Below are 13,518 nucleotides of genomic sequence, written 5' to 3'. Positions count from 1 at the left end.
AGCAAACCGATAGGCCTAGTCTGCATCAGTTTGACATGGTAAGTGTATGACACCAAATCATCATTTTCTAACAAGAAGCAACAGCACTCTTAAATATTTCAAACAGTCATCATCAATTTCAAGCTTGTTCTGTCCGACAAGTGGAATGTTTTCATCGGTCAGAGAGAACCCTCTGCGAATGTGATCATCAATGCTGAGTTCGGGTTGGTAAGAGAAGGGAGAGTGGGGGGGGGTGTAAGCTGGAGTGTTGGACGAGCGGTAACGTGTCCTTAGTCTTCTGTGATGGACTATGACTCGAACTAGGAGGCAAAACTGCACTGGCTCTTTGTGCTGCAGCCTTGAGGGGGTAGTTGGCCTTTGCTGGGACAGGGAGCCATCCCCACGCCGACTGTCCTAAAACCTTTTTGGACGAGAGAGTGGGGATATACCTTGTGCAAAGACTCTCCATTGTTATCAAATTCTAGCCCAGATAATAGGTTGGGGTTGGGGAGGGCGGGGGGACAGCAGCATCTGCCTCATCTGTTTTCCTAGTCGGACACGACTATGATACATACTCAGACTCATTCTGCATGGAAGAGGAAATGATGAGACAAAACAAGACAACAAAATTACAGCTTTCGCGGCATTACATTACACTGCTTGGCAAAAAACTGAAACCAAATCATTCAAAGGAAGAAACCTACAGTACTTTCTTTTCGAAACATAAACTGAAAGGAAGAGTTTCGATTGGCTAAAAGCAGACCGGGCAAGGCGGGTCGTCTTTTCACCGTTAGCCGCGCAAAATTTGGCCAAGCAGAGCAAACCGATAGGCCTATTTTTCATCAGTTTGACATGGTACAGTATATGACACCAAAATGATTTTTGCAGAAGCCAACTACATGCAAATAATGCCATTTTCACATAAGATGTCGGGCCTGGAATTATTTTCTGCAAAAGATGCGTGCTGAATAGATGTTATCGTACGTTTGATTTTAGACATGAAATTATTTCATGAAAGCTAGATACATGCACACACAAAAAAATGTTTAAAAAAAAAAGACTTCATTTTCACACCCAGACTTCAGACGCAGTATTTTACAAAAAAAACATGGTACATGCAAAAGACCTGTCGTTCACACCTGACTTGACAAAGCAACAATACCTCCATTTACAAGGCCTCAACACACATCACTAAACTTCACACAACGGAAAAACTGCCACATACAATAACTAATCCACACTCATTTCTTATCATGCAACGATGCAATCAACGATACAGTTAAATGTAACTGGAACAATTAATTTTCGATGCAGTCAAGGAGACAGTTAATGTAACTGGGACCGTTTCATTTCGACATTGTTACTGATGATGGTAGTTGTACAAAATATGGCAGCTGCGTTTTTTTAGGAAGACTAAACCCTGCAAATCCCCCTGAAAACAGAAAAGAAAAAAAAATCCGGAACTGCCACACAAACAAAAAGGTAAAAGGTCCCAGAGCCTCTTTTTGGGGGTCAACAATCGGTTAAAAGTGAATTCATATTTACGGCACAGGAAGGCAGGGGCTGATCCTCTCCTTACGCTGTTTTAACCCACTGCTCTAAAAAATACATGGATAGCGCATGCCTTCTTTGAGCCCCTTTGCTAACTGAAGCCAGCAGAAGTGTTCAATCAGCCATTTTACTTCTCGTGTCAGTATAGCACGAAGCGGTGACTTCTTATATGCAGCCGAGCGCTCAGCTGGCTTCACGGCAAGCTTTCACTTGTTTGTTAACTCACTCAGTACGGCCAGTCCTCTCTTCTCCTCTACACAGACCCCTCGGATGTCCAGTGGGTGTCTGAATGACCCAACCTTTAGCTTCCGTCGTCAGAATTGTGGTATTCCGCTTGCAATATTTTGATGATGGTAATTGGGCTGAAACGCTGTTAACGTCATCTCTTTCGCCGTTCGTATGGTGTCTCCACTGCAAGTTTGCGCCACATGTCATTTCACTGTTTTCCTGTAATAACTTTGGTCGATAAACCATTGGCAGTTTCCAATCAAGACACATTTGGCATGTCGTGGGGGCAAGCATAACACAATTTCATCGAAAACACACAGTTACAGATCAGAAACTACATGTACCACCAGTTAGCAGACGACTTGTCAACGGACTGACGGCCGGATACAAGTAACAATATGGCGTCCAGTTGGCTTCAGCTTTCCCGGCCAATGAGCTATCCATGTATGTTTAGAACAGTGGTTTTAACCTTCCCCATCCCAAGTCGGGTAACCCATTTGCACATAGGTGGGAGTGAGGAAAAAAAATCAGAGTTTTGATTGATGTGGATATTTATATAGCGCCTATCCTCGGTCAGACACCAAGCTCTAAGCGCTTTACATACACGGAGACATTTGCACCACAGGCTGCCTACCTGGGCAGAGCCGACTGACGGCTGCCACTGGGCGCCAGCTCATCATTCGTTTCCTGTGTCATTCAATCAGATTTCAGACACACATACATGATCTTCTGCATGCGCATACACACGAAGGGGGTTCAGGCACTAGCAGGTCTGCACATATGTTGACCTGGGAGATCGGAAAAATCTCCACCCTTCACCCACCAGGTGCACCGTGATTCGAACCCAGGACCCTCAGATTGAAAGTCCAGCGCTTTAACCATTCGGCTATTGCACCCTTCCCTAAGTCCCTTCCCTAAAGGACTCACCACCACCATACTGAACTGGGGCCTCGAGCGCTATATCACTGGTGAGCTCTGGATGGATAACGAGTCCAGCACCTCACCGATTCAGCCACAGTCCCTCCTCACACATACAAACAATTTGAAAAATTAATAAATTAACAGAAGGAATGCCTATATCACTGTGCTTACAGCTCCAGTTGATTACATCAAGTCTTCTCAACAACACCAGAAAAAAAAATAGGTGCCACTGCAGACACTGTATAGCCTGTCTAGCTTATGCTCTCTCTCTCTCTCTCTCTCTCTCTCTTGGAAAAGGAAGATACAAAACAAACCAAAAAAAAAGTAAATCATTTGCTTCTAATCAGTACATGGCAAGCACTGGGACGACTTGGCACTGACTAACAATCTGGGGGAGAGTCAAAGTTAAAACACACAGCGTGTAAAACAACATTCTCTGACAGTGGCGACAAAACTGCAGTGCAGGGTCTCCTCTGGTGTGTGGCCTCCTCGTGACCAAACACTAACAGCTCCCTGAGTGGACTACTGGCAACTCAGGGACTGCCGCAGATGAAAGTACATGAACAGCACATTTGGAATTTTATTTTGAGAAAAAAAAGACAAAAAAAAACCCTTTCCAGGTTTTTTCTGAGTGTTCGGCCACAAAATGAATGGCCCAAACAGCTACAGAAATGAAAAAAAAAACAAAAAAAAAACAGGAATATGTTGGTCCCTAAAAATGCTACAAAAAACACACACAACAAATCCAAGATGCCGGAATATCCTGTTAGCTTTCTCCTTCAAACGCTTTTTAACTCATTTGACAATGCTGATGGTAACCATACATAACACAAAACCAAATAATCCAAGATGTACCAAACGCTGGAATATCTTGTTACCTTTCTCCTCAGAGCGCTTTTGAACTCGTCTGATGATGCTGATGGTAGCCGTACATAACAGTTTCAGTTTCAGTTTCAGTAGCTCAAGGAGGCGTCACTGCGTTTGGACAAATCCAAATACGCTACACCACATCTGCCAAGCAGATGCCTGACCAGCAGCGTAACCCAACGCGCTTAGTCAGGCCTTGAGGAGAAAAAAAAAGAAAAAAAGGTGAATAAATAATACATAAGCTTACATACATAACAAAAATGGAAACCTTTACACACAACTTTCAAGCAAATATATTGGGGAACTTTGCCAGTGAAAACGGATAAACTGCTTACAACTGAGTGCTGACATTATCACTGAAAGATTCGCATGCTTACCAACTGTGTTTCTCATTGGTGGGGCGCCTTTTTTTCTTGTGTCCCAGAATTCATGACAAACAGGAAATTGCAAGCATAGAACTTCAAGGTGGGTGGGGAATATTATTTCAATGATATACTAATATAATTCATATAATATCAAAACTTTAAAATGTTCGATAGTTTTATATATATATATATAACTATATATATATATAAAAGAACAGTTCAACAATCAACAAGTGTGGGACTTCATCAGATACGTCCTACAATGCCGCATCTACTACTACTATGACTACAGTATATCGTGAAATACAAGTAAAAATTAGTACTTACAATACAAAGAAGTATAATATCATCTTATAGTTCTACTATTGCAAGACTTCAAAAAAAAAGGATATATGTCAATTATAAAAAAATATTCTACTACTACAAAGACTTTATCTAATGCCTTCTACACTACTGCAACAACTACTAAAGCTTTTTTTTCTTATTCTTTAGATCAATTGGCACAATCCATAGCACGTTGTGAATACTGACCCACCGAGCACCAAGCATTTAAAGCACAAAGTCTCACAGGAAGCAGAGCTGTTGGAAAAACTGGACACACACGAATAATAAAAACGTACACGGTGTGTAATGGAACAGTGAACATTGAAAAAAAACAAAAAAACACGACTTGAAATTGAACATTGAAGCCTCTCTATTGCCGGATTTTTCCTTGACATTACTCATTTGTTTGGTATGAAAAATGTCTAGCAGTAACTATGAAAATGCAAAACGACAACAAAAATAATGTTAAAAAAATAAATAAATAAAAACAGACACGGATCATAATGAAAATAATAATGGACAGACACTAGTGGTAATAATAATACATACACAATAATGGACATACACTATATATATATATATATATATATATATATAATAATGGACAGATACTACCACTACTACTAATAATAATGGACACACACTAATAATGATAATAATGATCACAGAAATGGACAGACACCTATAATAATATCAATGGATAGACATTAATAATAATAATATAATGAACAGGCACTAATAAAAAAAATAATAACAATAGTAATAATGAACAGACACTGATAATACCATTAATCAGAAATAATAATAATAATAACAATGATGGAAAGACAATGATGATACAAACAATAATGGACAGACACTAATAATAATAATGATAATAATAATAATAATAATAATGGATAGACACTGATAATAATAATGACAATAATGGACACTGATAACGATGGATAGACACTAATAATAATAACGACAATAATGGATAGACACTGATAATAATGGATAGACGCTAATAATAATAATAATGGTTATTCAGCTTCCTAGACAGAGTGCTAACAATTTAACAAAAAGAAAAAAAAAAGGCCACAAAAGTCAACAATAAGCGGCAGTTTAATCAAGACTTACAAGCAATAATAACAATAATAATAACTGACAGACCATAATAATAATAACAACTGACAAACAATAATAGTAATAATAACAACAGTATCAATAATTAACATTCACAAGCATGCAAAACTCTATTTCATAAAGAAGAAAAATATTTTTGAAATAATAAAATAAAAGAAAACCCAAACATAACAATACACATAAAATTCAAAGCTGGCAAAACTGAAGACTGGACTATAATATATAACGACTTACATCTGTTATTGTTAATGTTCACTGTGTTAAGTTGTGTTTTTTTTTCTTTTCTTTTTTTTTTTCTTTTTTTTTTTTTCATCTACATGTATTCTGATTTGTCATAATGAATTTATATACAAAATAAAACGGCGGTCAACCCAAGAAAGTCTGGGACAAAAAAACAAAAACTGAAGACAAAGAGACAGAGGAGGGGTGGGGGGGGAGGAAGACGTGGGGGTGGGGGTGAGGAGGGGGCTATTTTCGGGAAGAGGTAGGTTTTAAGGCCATTATCATTATCATTATCATCATTATTATCATCATTATTGATCAAAATTCATCATCATCATCATCATCACCATCATCTTTCTCATTTTTAACATTGTTCTCAGTATTGATCATTATATCTATTACAATCATCATCATCATTATTATCATTGTTGCTATTATCATATCATTATCATTAACAAGCAAAACAAACACATGGTAACCTGGGACAGACAGGTTTTAAAAGGATGGCAGGACCTGTTTTGCTGGGTTATCTAGGAGTGTCGTTTTGATTTAAACAGCAACGTAACCACAGCAAGTCAATGCCTTTCGTTTCAATTTCAGTTTTTGGTGGGGGGGAGGGAGGGGAGGGCGATTTCTTTTCTTTTTTTTTTCTTTTTTTGACGTTCTGTTTGTTCTTTTGTTTTCGTTTCTGAATGCTGTTAGCAAAAATACAAAAGACACATTATGAAAACACGCTTATCGATACACAACGACACACACACACACACACACACAATCTCACAAACAAATACATGTTTAAATTTTTCTTCTCCTTCTTCTTCTTCTTCTGCGTTCGTGGGCTGCAACTCCCACGTTCGCTCGTATGAACACGAGTGGGCTTTTACGTGTATACCACTGTTTTTACCCCATCATGTAGGCAGCCATACTCCGCTTTCAGGGGTGTGTGCATGCTGTGTATGTTCTTGTTTCCATAACACACCAAACGCCGACATGGATCACAGGATCTTTACCATGCGGTTTTCATCTTCTGCTTGCTTATACACACAAAGGGGGTTCAGGCACTAAGCAGGTCTGCACATATGTTGACCTGGGAGTTCGGAAAAAATCACCACCCTTCACCCACTAGGCACCATCACTAAGATTCGAACCTGGGACCCTCAGATTTAAAGTCCAATGCTTTTAACCACTCGGCTATTGCACCCGTCACACATTTAAACAATCACCCCCCGAGCCCCCCCCCCCACCACCTCCCCTCGCACTCCCCCCTCCCCAATCACACATCCCCGTACGCAGTGCGGGACGGACTGTCACTCCTGTATCAGCCTGCCCAGTCCTCAGCCGCAACTCGACTCTGTGTCAATCGCCAGACTACGGAGTGTGGCTGCCTACATGGTGGGGTAAAAACGGTCACACCTGTAAAAGCCCACTCATGTACATACGGGTGAACACAAGAGTTGCAGCCCATGAACGAAGAAGAAGAACCGCCCGAATAAAAGAAAAACAGTACGGTACATGAGGTAACGTACACGTACAGAGCTGAACAAAAGCTGTCGCCATCCTATGCTACAGCAGGAATGTAGTAATGTCTACATAGAATTTTTGGAAACGGTACCATGAAACACACACGCACACAAAAACATGCACGCACGCATGCGTGCGCACACGCACACACACACACACACACACACACAGAACCATGCTCAGCCATACTTTTAACAGAATGTTGGACATGTGATCACTTTTTTTTTTTCTTTTTTTAAGCAAAAAATTTCACAATTTTTTTTAAACATGATTCTCTTTTCTTTTTTTTCTTTTAAAGTAATTGTTAATTATGACTTTGTAACAATGCCAATGTTCAATTATTTTTCTTTTTTTTTTTTTTCTTTTTTTTTTTTTAACAAAATTTATGTCACTCATTAGTAACACATTTCAATCAAGTCATAGTCAATATTTTCTTTTTTTTTTTCTCAAAATGTCAAATTCTTTGATGCCAACATAATACCATAACAATGACTCAACAATATTTTTTGTGTGTGTGTTTTCTTTGGCAACAATCACTTGATGAGGGATCAACAATGTGTTCGCAAAAATGAACAAAATACCAAAAAGTTCAACAATACACACACACACACACACACATACACTTTTAACCCAAAACTTTGATACTTTCTCATGAAAGCCATTATTCACAGGAACATTATTAAACAATTCCTCCATATTTCTACATATTCATCAGTGGTGAAATATTGTCGTACAATATGAAACTGAAGCCTCATAGCAGAATTCTGCGATAAAACGAACGTGAGCATATACATATTTATCAGTGGTGAAATATTTTCCTACATCATGAAACTGATGCCTCAAAGCAAGCAGAATTCTGTGATAAAACAAATGTGAGCATGATACAAATACCAATGGTGAAATATTTTTTTGTACAATATAAATGATTCTGAAACCAACGCCTCAGCATATTCCAGAACTCCGCAATACAACGAACACGAGCATCACGATTATCTACGATGACTGACAGAAAAGGGCAGGCTGGATGGTGGGGGAGGGGTGGAGGGGGTAGCGGGGGGGGGGGGGGGGGAGAGGGGGAGGGGCTGGATGGGGGCTGGGGGGGGGTGGCAGTGGTGGAAGGGGGGGGGGGGTGGAAGGAAGAGGATGGAAGACACTGGCATAACTGATGACACTCTCTTCCGATGTCAAAGCCGTTGCCCCGGGGCGGGGGTTGGGCGCTGCCGGCAGCATGCTAGCAGCTTCTAGGACCCATAGGTGAGAGCTGGGTGCCGGTGGGGACACAACAGAGGACGCACCACTCCCGGAAGAGCGTGACAAGCCCCCCCACACCTCTAGAGGTAGTACCCCTCCCGTGCACCCCCTAACCCCCTCCGATTCAATGGAGTGAAACAATGCACTGGCCACGTTTGTTGTACATGGGGACAGAGAGAAAGCAACAACAACAACAACAACAAAAAAAAAAAACAGGAGGGGAAAGAAGAAAGAGTGAGTGAGAGAGAGAGAGAGAGAGAAAGAAAGAAACGAGAGAGAGAGAAAGCGAGAGAATGTGAGCGAGAGTGAAAAAGAGAGAATGAAAGTAAGAGAATGGGAGAGAGAGAGTGTGTGTGTGTGTGTGTGTGAGAGAGAGAGAGAGAGAGAGAGAGAGAGTGAAAAAGAGAGAATGAAAGTGAGAGAAAGAGAATGAGAGAGAGAGTGTGTGTGAGAGAGACAGAGAGTGAAAGAGAGAAAAAGAGAGAATGAGAAAAAGAGAGAGAGAGTGAGTGTGTGTAAGAGAGAGAGAGAGAGAGAGAGAATGAGAAAGTGCGTGCCAGAGAGACAGAATGAGAGAGTGGGTCAGTGTGAGAGAGAAAGAAGAGAGAGAGAGAGATGCGCATGAGAGAGAGAAAGTCGGGGAGTGTGTGTGAGAGAGAGAGACAGACAGACAGACAGACAGACAGACAGACAAACACTGAGAGAGACAGTGAAAAAGAGAGTAACAGAGACTGCGGCAGACAGACAGAAACACAGACACACACACACACACACACACACACACACACACACACAGAGTGACAGTAACTCAGACAAGACACATGTACGAAGCACTGACTAGAATAGAAACGTGCAGTTCCTTGATTAACTGTGAACATGGTTTGATTACTTTTTACATATATTTTGAAACAAAAATTATATTAAAAAAAAAAAAAAAATGACGAAGCTATTTACATTTTACATGGATTACAACAGCGCTGCATAGTTTCCATTTGAGCAAATATGATATACTGGTCAGAGATATACGTCCAATACACTCATCCACCATTAGCACTGCTACAGATACCAAGACTATTTATCATAAATCCTGTTTCACCCAATCGCAGCCAGCTGGATAAAAGACTGTACAAATCCTGCTTCACTCAGTCTCTGCATACTCGCACTACTTCCAATAACGTTACGTTTATCGGACATACTTACCGTGCCCCCCCACCCACCCACGCCCCCCCCAGTGCAGACTCCGGCAGGGAGTCCGATTCCTGTCCTGTGCGTTTAACTACTATCCGTCTATGCGGAGAAAACGAAAGTAGCTACGGCCAGTAACCTCCCCGGAAGTAGGTTACCTCCCCTCTGTATCCCTGACTAGCTTCCTCTTTTGACGGCAGCCATCTCGACTCCTGATCCTGTGCTCTTCATACGGCTAAGTTTGGTGGGATTTTTTCTTTCTTATTTTCTGTCTGTCTGTCATAAAACACATTATAAATCCTGCTTCACCCAATTTCTATACTGTATACCCCCATACGGTAGTGATTAGCTGACAATCCTTCGGGCACCCAAGAATATAACATAGTTTATTAAAATAAAAAATAAAAAAATAAAAAAGTTTTTAAAAGATCCCATAGTCTCTTGAAGCCATCAGGGCAGTGAATTTCCCATCCATTCCTTCCACCGTTTTAACACCCCCCTGCCCCTCCTCCGCACCCCCCACCCCCACCCACCCACACCCACCCCCCCAAACCCTCCCAAAAAAAACAAAGTCAGGTAACCCATTCCCACCTGGATGTGAGTGAGGAACAATCAGAGTAAAGCCCCTTTCCCCCCAAGGACACAGCACCATGCCGAATCTGAGCCTCGAACCCCTCATCCCTGGTGAACACTGGACCCATTCCTTCCACCGTTTTAACACCTCCCGCCCCTCCTCCGCAACCCCACCCCCACCCCACCCCCCCAGTCCCAACCCCCAAAAAAAAACCAAAGTCAGGTAACCCATTCCCACCTGGATGTGAGTGAGGAACAATCAGAGTAAAGCCCCTTTCCCCCAAGGACACAACACCATGCCGATACTGAGCCTCGAACCCTCATCCCTGGTGAACACTGGATCCATTCCTTCCACAGTTTTAACACCCCCCGCCCCCTCCTCCGCAACCCCCCCCACCCCTCCCAAAACAACCAAAGTCAGGTAACCCATTCACACCTGGATGTGAGTGAGGAACAATCAGAGTAAAGCCCCTTTTCCCCCAAGCACACAACACCATGCCGAATCTGAGCCTCGAACACCTCATCCCTGGTGAACACTGGATCCATTCCTTCCACAGTTTTAACATCCCCCCCCTCCCCCTCAAACTCCCCCCCTCCCCCCTCAAAAAACCAAAGTCAGGTAACCCATTCCCACCTGGATGTGAGTGAGGAACAATCAGAGTAAAGCCCCTTTCCCCCAAGCACACAACACCATGCCGAATCTGAGCCTCGAACCCCTCATCCCTGGTGAACACTGGACCAGAAGTCCAACAGCTAACCGATTCTGTCACGGAGCTTGCTAGCACCCAACTGTAGTTCAATATAATAAAAAAAAATATATACATATATATATATATATAAGTAAATGAGTCACAGCAGATTGTGACGCCCACAGTTAACTCACTCAGTACGGCCAGTCCTCTCTTCTCCTCTACACAGACCCCTCGGATGTCCAGTGGGTGTCTGAATGACCAACCTTTAGCTTCTGTCGTCAGAATTGTGGTGTTCTTCGTCAACATTCACCTCTTCAGTATAAGAGCCTTCCACTTGCAATATTTTGATGATGGTAATTGGGGTGAAACGCTGTTAACGTCGTCTCTTTCGCCGTTCGTATGGAGAGAGTTAAAAGACACTGCTAGGACAGGGCGACTTTAAAAAAAGAAAAAAAAAAATGTGCAAGTGAAGATTCTAAAGACATTTCCCATGTGAACCCATGACTGAAAATATATACCAGTATTTTTATCATCACTACACCACACACAAAAAAAAGAAAAAAAATAAAATATAACAAAATAAATCATAATAATCATCATCATCCTTATGAAAAATCTGAAACATGATTATAATTATACATACAGTTTTGAACGGTTCATTCCGCAAGATTTGATGGAAATAACTGTTACGCCTCGAACAGACCAGTTCTGCTCAAGAAAGGAGACAAAAACAAAACAAAAAAACAAAAAAAAAAACCCCTACAAATAGGAAGTTTGTTTGTCTCCCGCTGTTTTCCCCCCCCTCCCTTCCCCCTCCCCCTCCAAGATTTACAACAAACCAGCACAAAAAACAAAAACAAAAAAACAAAACAAACAAACAAACAACAAACAGTTCAAAATGCAGCTTCGTAAACAGGACTTGTACAGTCAAAAAAAAAAAATTCTTATTGCTTGTTCATTTAAAAAAAAACTTTGATTCTTAACAATACTGAGCTGCCTCTCACCAATACAATGCCCTCACCACCTCTGATGAAAACGGCTACACAATGACAGATAACAAATAAGAAAAGGAAATTAAAAGACAGTTTCCATGGGCGCAATAGCCGAGTGTTTAAAGCGTAAGACAGTCAATCTGAGGGTCCCAGGTTCGAATCACGGTGACGGCGCCTGGTGGGTAAAGGGTGAAGATTTTTACGATCTCCCAGGTCAACATATGTGCAGACCTGCTTAGTGCCTGAACCCCCTTCGTGTGTATATGCAAGCAGAAGATCAAATACGCACGTTAAAGATCCTGTAATCCATGTCAGCGTTCGGTGGGTTATGGAAACAAGAACATAACCAGCATGCACACCCCCGAAAACGGAGTATGGCTGCCTAAATGGTGGGGTAAAAACGGTCATACACGTAAAAGCCCACTTGTGAGCATACGAATGAACACAGAAGAAGAAGAAGAAGAAAAAGACAGTTTCAGTTTTAGTTTCTCAATGAGGCGTTTCTGCGTTCAGGTAAATCCATACACGCTACACCACATCTGCTAGATTGCCTGACAGCAGTATACCACAACATGCTAGTCAAGCCTTGAGTGTGTGTGTGTGTGTGTGTGTGTTCGTGTGTGTGTGTGTGTGTGTGTGTGTGTGTGTGTGTTCTAGTGTGTGTGTGTGTGTCTGTGTATGTGTGTGTGTGTGTGTATGTCTGTGCGTTCTAGTGTGTGTGTGTGTGTGTGTTTGTGTATGTGTGTGTGTGTGTATGTCTGTGCGTTCATGTGTGTGTGTGTGTGTGTGTATGTGTGTGTGTGTGTGTATGTCCACCTATCAAGAGTGGATTTTCTTCAAAAGAATTTCTGCCAAGGACAATACTTTTATCGCCAAGGGTTCTTTTTCAGTACGCCAAATGCATGCTGCACACGGAGATCGGTGAACTGTCTCATGACATCCGTACGACTAGTTGCTCAGTTTGATTTTTTCAGTCCAACTTGGGAGCAAGTACAAGAACAGGAAAGACGGATGATGTTGAGGTGATGACGTTGACACTATGGGGGAAAAAAAACAACAAAATTACTAACAAAAAGCCTATACTTTTCAAAGCACAAAGCGACGAAACCAATACCAACAAAAAGCCTATACTTTTCAAACTGTGACGAAACCAAAAATTCAAAACCACTGTTGATATCAACCTGCTTTGTGCTCTGTATTTCCACATGCGATACAATGCTCCAAATATCAACAACATCTTACCAGCTTGGAATGTTTTCTCCACCTCACAAGAATACAAAACATGCGAGGAAAAGGTGGGGGGGGTTGGGGTTGTGAGGGGGGGGGGGAGGGAGAGGGCAGTGCGTGGAAACAAGATGAGTTTCTCGCAGTGTCAGTTTCCAAAAGGAGGCGTCTGTATTCGGACAAATCCATATTATCGCTACACCACATCTGCTAGACAGATGCCTGACCTAGCAGCATAACCCAACACGCTTAGTCAGGCCTTGAGTGCATACATATATATATATTTATTTGTGTACCTATCAGAGTGGGTTTCTTCAAAGGAAATTTTCTATCTTAAATTACGTTTCAATAACATACTTACCGTGACCCAACTAGTGCAGACTCCGGCAGGGGTCTGACATTCCTGTCCTGTGCAAACTACTATCCGCCTATGCGGAGAAAACGAAAGCAACTACGGCCGATAACCTCCCGGAAGTAGGTAACCTCCCCTTTGCC

The 13,518-nt window shown here is 41.7% G+C and overlaps 1 long non-coding RNA gene across 1 annotated transcript; it reads right to left on the bottom strand.

The window, feature by feature from the left end:
* Positions 1-475: 475 nt before the first annotated feature.
* Positions 476-11,557, bottom strand: LOC143276991 (uncharacterized). The gene is made up of 2 exons (XR_013053664.1): positions 11,071-11,557; positions 476-1,829 (listed from the first exon to the last, which is right to left on the bottom strand). It is a non-coding gene; the product is annotated as an uncharacterized LOC143276991 (long non-coding RNA).
* Between the last annotated feature and the right edge of the window lie 1,961 nt (positions 11,558-13,518).

The sequence above is a fragment of the Babylonia areolata genome, chromosome 33, assembly GCF_041734735.1.
Source record: "Babylonia areolata isolate BAREFJ2019XMU chromosome 33, ASM4173473v1, whole genome shotgun sequence".
Lineage (NCBI taxonomy): Eukaryota > Metazoa > Mollusca > Gastropoda > Neogastropoda > Buccinidae > Babylonia > Babylonia areolata.
This window is presented reverse-complemented; position numbering and strand designations above follow the sequence as displayed.